Below are 6,482 nucleotides of genomic sequence, written 5' to 3'. Positions count from 1 at the left end.
ATATATATATATATATACACACACACACACATATATATATATATACACATACACACACACATATGTATACAGTATATAAAAGAACATTTTGGCAGCACACCTTAAATATAACCATTGTACTATTCAATCAAAGTAATAATCAAAGTATTTATCAAAATATACAGCTTAAGTTAAATCATTTGAAAGCAGGACATTGGGCAAATCAAAATGTTAACCCTTGCAGTGGGGCTACCCCTGCACTGCAAAGGTTATCTGCTTGTTTTGTCTAGGGAGCTCAAATAAAAAAGTTATACTCACCCGAATCTCATTCTCAGCTTGCTCCCAGGCCGCTCCCTTTAGCCTCACTCCCCCTCCGCTCCTGCAGTCTAAGGTCCTGTGAGTCATCATGTTGTATACAGTATATAGAATGTGAGGATGCTAAGGGACATAGCATCGCTGGACTGGAGAGGGAGAAAGGCTGGAGGGAGCGTTGTCAGAGCCACCTGGAATCACAGTTCAGGTGAGTACAACTGTTATTTTTGCTCCTGTATGGAAACGAGCAAAACTGAAACCAGGGTTGATTTACTGAAGGCAAAAGGGCTATTCACATTGCATGAGAATTGCCACTTTTCAGGGGAAGTTTCCCTTAATTTGGTGAATGAGCTGACTTTTTTTCACAAAGAATACCCGATCATGTGCAAGAAATGTAAAAATAAAAAAAAGAATCTTTGCTTGCACATGATTAGCTAATGGTAGCCAGCAGAGCTTCACCTCATTCACTAAAATAAGGGGAAACTTCCCCTGTAAAGTGTAAGTTCCCTTGCAAAGGTAACAACCTATTTGCCTTTAATAACTCAACCCCTTTAAAAAAGCTCCAGGAATTTTAAAAACTCCTCTAGTCTAAATGAGCACTTAACCCTTGCAGTGCAGGGGTAGCCCATTGCAAGGGTACATTTTTTAAATCCCTGGAGTTTTTCTTCAAGTGCTCCTTTGTTAGACTATCCTTTAATGATGTTCCTGCAACCTCTGCTGGATAAGGATGTGGACTGCATCATTTGACATATAGGTAAATTCTTAGGGATAAACATGAACTTTACCTATATAGTACCATGTAATATTGCACAAGAAAAATCACATTAAACTTTTTTCTCAAGCAAACCTTCACCAATCTGAAAATACATGGCAACCGCACAATTTATAACTAGCCTTTGTAGCAAGGTACACATGGAAGGGCTTACAACAATACAAAACACAGAAATTTCCCAGCACACTTACCAACTAGCCTGCAACAAAACAAATTGCTCTGTCTAACAATATGCATTAAAGGCAGAGGTGGCAGCCATAGGTCACTGCATATTATCACTCTTCAGTTTTATTAAATGAACCCAAGGCATGAACACTGTATTAGAAGGTTTATGGACCAGTTCAGCACTCTTATTGAATGTGCGTCTCAACGCACTATACCAGACCACATGCATTCAATTATACAACAATACTGTTGATTTGAATAGCTCTGTAGTAAAAGTCTTGCATCTTTCCTATTGGGCATAGTTAGCTTAATGTTCCCATCAGGAAATGCATTTACATTTCTATGGAGATGACACATAAAACATAATTACAGTAGCATATCCAAATTTTGTTTTCTTCTCCAGCGCAATGTGCAGTTTACATTTACAAAGGAACATGTATTCTGAAGGTAGCTCCGGGGATCTTGGTCTGACATACTTAACAGACTTTTCCCAGGAAAGGATGTAAAGCTAAAGATCTGATTTACAGTAATAGTCTTCCTTATGTTGCACGGTACAGTATGCTGACAACATGCCCATAAGGCTAAATATACCAAGCAGCACAATTATATATCCAGCCTGGCTTTATCTGCCAAAAGCTTTTAACAGCTAACAGGGTCTAAGTGAAGTAGGCAAAACTATGTGAAAGCAATCAAATTAGTGATTATAGGAAATATGCATTGTAGGAACATAGCACCTCACATCCCTAGTGGTCAAACTGCCTTTTACAATATACCTGTCCACTGTACACAATGGAGGCAGGTTGTTTAATGGCTGGGCCGCTAAATACTGCAGTGCATTCTATTAGATGATGAAAATAAATATTTCTGCTACATAGGTTGACAAACACAATATATATATATATAACATGAAAGGAGACATTTCTAAACAATTGTAAATCCATATTAGAGTGGTTGGAATTGCTCCAATTCACCAGATATATAGGTACAAAGATTATTTATTTTAAAGCCGCAAAAAGGTAAATTCAAATTAGGTATTCAGAGAATCTTTTTTCAAAATGTGGTCTAATGCTGGTTGCACACTGTACAATCTAATTATACATTATACTTTATGTATGCTGGATTCACACCCAATGCATTGGGGCTGCACTGGCGGTTTTTTCCAGTGCAGCCACAAAGGGACACAAGACAATTTGCCTTGTCATGGATGGGTACAGTTCACACCACTGCGTTGCGGTAGTGTGTGCTGGTAGTGTGTGCATGTGGTGCTTTTTTTCAGCGCAGCAGTCTGTAATGTGGTAATAGAACTTAAAAGGAGAACTATGAGGTGAGTGCTTTTCACTCACCTCATAGTTCTAGCCGACCTGTGACAATGATACTGTCACAGGTCGGCTCAGTAGATCGGGAGGCGAGCGTACACATACCGGCGTTCGCTCACCTCTCGATCCTGTCACGGCTCTCTGCTGTGACAGAGGAGGGGTTGGATTCCCCCCTCCCCGCTCCGATCCACCAGCGCTGACTGGTGGATTGGACGGGGGAGGGGGCGGGTACAGCTGGCTCTGCCTCTAGATAGGCAGAGCCAGCTGTCAGTCACGCAGCTGGGCGGATCCCGGCACAATTGTCGGGATCCGCTTCAGCTGCGCCGTCTGAGTATACCGCGAGCTGTAGCTCACGGTATACTGAGCCTAGGGTGACGGGAGGACGCTAGTTTGTGTCCTCCCATTAACCTAAGGAGAACTATGGGGAAAAGACTTAACCCCATAGTTCTCCTTTAAAGAAGAACTTTGGGGAATGTTTTGTATTAACCCTTGCAGTGAGGCTACCCCCACAATGCAATGGTTAAGTGCTCATTTTGGTCTAGGGTGGAAAATAACAAAGTTATACTCACCTCTGAAATAACAAAGTTATACACCTCTGAACGGCTCCCATGTTCTATACACAGTTTATATCGGGGACACCCGGCCAGCTCCAAGGATCCGCTGAGTATATCTTTGTTATCCTCCCTAGACCACACCACAAAAAGCACTTGACTCTGGCAGTGTGGAAACACAATTGGTGAAAACTGCTGCAAGGGTTAATACAACATTTCTCAAGAGTTCTGCTTTATTGAAATGTCACTCATGGCAAATGTTATCGGGCAAATCTTGCTACTTTTGAAATACAGAAAAGCAGAAGTGATCCAGCTGCTGGCAAACTGATTTGGAATGAATGTGTTGTAGATTCATGATGGCAAATGCATTTTATATATACAGTAAAAAAAATGGATGAATAAAAGATCTGAACCTTTGTAAAACAGATCCACACATTTACATGGCATTTGTATGTAATTTTTCTTTTTATTTCACTGAAAAGATGCGATTCCCATAAAACCTATAATTAAATACATTTAATAAGACAACCAAAGACTACATGAATTGATTCTGAATGCCTATTGTAGACAACTATATCAGTTAACTCTAGCCCAATAACAAAATGGAGGGCAGCAAAAATCCAGAGATGAGAGTTTCTTTTTGGTTCAGACATGCTTAGCTAGCTAGACATACGTAGGAGGAGTGGCTACACGTATGTCCAATTTATTTTTTTAAACCTTTGCATTTTATTGTTATAAGGCATAAAGACCTCACAACAAGAATGTTTTTTGTTTCTTAAAAAAATATGGCCGTCCAATAATTGCATTCCTATTTTCATATGCAACCAATTTAGATGCAAATAGAGCTTGGTGAAAATTTTTATCTACTCCAAACACGTACTCCTTCATGGTCAAAAGGAATGCATTTGTTATGTGCCCAAAACAACAGGTTATGTACTGGCTTTTTCTTTATTCTCAGTGATTGTCTTCAAAAATATATATTTTTTATTCTGCTTTCTTTACAAAAGGGTGTGACAATGAACTGAAAATTAAAAAGCATAAAAAAAACATAAAGGTGATAAATCCTCCACTCCAATAAATATTATCTCAAAATGTTATTACAACAAATGAAATGATTTTTACTCAAATGGTTTTTTTTTCCCCACAGATACAATTCCATTAGAAAAACACATCTAAGCAAACAAAGTAAAATTAACTTGCGCTATCTAGTTTCTGCTTAGACGAGCACATATTCTTTTGAAGAAAGGAGCAGAGAAAAACAACTAAAACAATATGAGATGTTATCAAAATAAATTTAGAAATGTAAATGAATACATTATTGACATCTGTGCCACCATATTCATGTACAAAAAGCAAGCCTCACCATATTCTACAGTATTTTTATACACCTGATTTATACAATAACGTGCAAAACAATATACAATTGCTGATTGTATATTGTTTTGCTCTTGTGTTTGGGACTTCCTCATTGTTTACATTTTTTTTTAGGGCACATATAATGCAACATTGTACAAAATACAAATGTCAAATGCTATGGCATCTCCAGCAGACTTACAGAGAGCACTGTACTGTTTATGCCTAAAGTCTATGCGTACACAATGCAGTTTCAAAAAGACATCTGCTTAAAAAAACTTTGAATATATTTGAAAAGCAGTGAATGTGACTCTCACCACACATTCACTTGTACTGAATCGATCACTGTGGTTTTAAAAAAATACACCAGGAAGATGGATATGCAGTGAAGTTTCGGTGAATGTCAGATTCATTGCTTTATAAAAATACCACTTGGGATCCACATAAGAGTCTCTGAGATAAAGGGAATCTTTCAGCGTCCGTGTGTAGATATCACTCCTCCTTTGCACATAATTGTGGAGTCATATTGAAATACAACTTGGCATCCATTGCCACCCTTTAAATATTATTAGGTTGTGCTTCTACCCTGGGATTCAAAAATCTATATAACTCCCTTCCATCCTCTCCACAGAGACATATCATGACTCCAAAACCTAATTATTCTGGTTATCAGGTATACCAGGGACCCAATTTGCATATGCGGGACTTGACAGATCTCAGCAGGCACAATTTCTTTTAGTACAATATATTCACAGCACAATCATACAAAATGTACATTATATTTTTGGATGAACCTGGACTGGAAAGAAATAATTACACACAATCCCAGTTAATGGTCAATCAATAATCAAATCCTTGTATTATAAAGGGGCTTTCTTCCAAAACTGTTTAAAGTATATAATTAATGACAGTCTTTATGATAATGAGTGATCACTGTATTATTAGCCTCAGATTTGGAATTGCTTTATATAAAATGAAGAAAAGGGAAGTTGTTGCCCTTAGACACTTTTTATAAGTCATTTTATATAGTCATTGTAAGTCAAAAGTGAGCGTATGAATGAAGGTCAATGACCATAGCCTTAATTTTTGGACCCCCGCCAAGGAATGGAAATAGACTGGATATGTACTGACAGATACAGTGTGTAAACTTGGTTTAAGCACAGTGCAATTGTGATTTATATAAATCTGTTACATATATTAATGTACCAACAAGGACATTTTTAAATCTTATATCTCCTTTTTTTTACCTCTGTATGTTGAAATGTGCCATTCAGTTAATATATTCCTTAGAATGTTGGGCATATATGATATTTCACATGGAAAGTGGAATGGCATCATACAATGTTCTAATGTTTAAAGGAGAACTATGGGGTCAGTGTTTTTCCCCATAGTTCTCCTTGGGGTAACGGGAGGACACAAACTAGCGTCCTCCCATTACCCTAAGCTCAGTATACCGCGAGCTACAGCTCGCGGTATACTGAGACGCCGCACCTGGAGCGGATCCCGACTTAGATGACGGGATCTGCCCAGCTGCGTGAGTGACAGCTGGCTCTGCCTATCTAGAGGCAGAGTCAGCTGTACCCGCCCCCTTCCCCGTCCGTTCCGCCAGTCAGCGCTGGCAGATCGGAGCGGGGAGAGGGGAATCCAGCCCCTCCCCCTGTCACGGCAGAGAGCAGTGACAGGATCGAGAGGTGAGGGAACCCGGTATGTGTTCTCTCACCTCCCGATCTACTGAGCCGACCTGTGACAGTCTCATTGTCACAGGTCGGCTTAGAACTATGAGGTGAGTGGAAATCACTCATGTCATAGTTCTCCTTTAAGCAAGAAAAAAAATATACTCCACTAGTAGACCACATGCTTTCTACTGTGCATAGACTTTTTTTTTAGAGCATATAGTAAGTGAACAAAACTCAAGTCAAGGGTTCCTTCTTTAGAATTTACTTAGTACCACAGCATAACCAAACGTCAAAACAGGCTCATAGTCTCACTACTTAATTAATAGTACAGTTTAAAAGGAATTCTTCTATCTGTCTG

Source organism: Nanorana parkeri, unplaced genomic scaffold (genome assembly GCF_000935625.1).
Source record: "Nanorana parkeri isolate BGI_ZX_2015 unplaced genomic scaffold, ASM93562v1 scaffold2920, whole genome shotgun sequence".
In the NCBI taxonomy this organism is placed as follows: domain Eukaryota; kingdom Metazoa; phylum Chordata; class Amphibia; order Anura; family Dicroglossidae; genus Nanorana; species Nanorana parkeri.
This window is presented reverse-complemented; position numbering follows the sequence as displayed.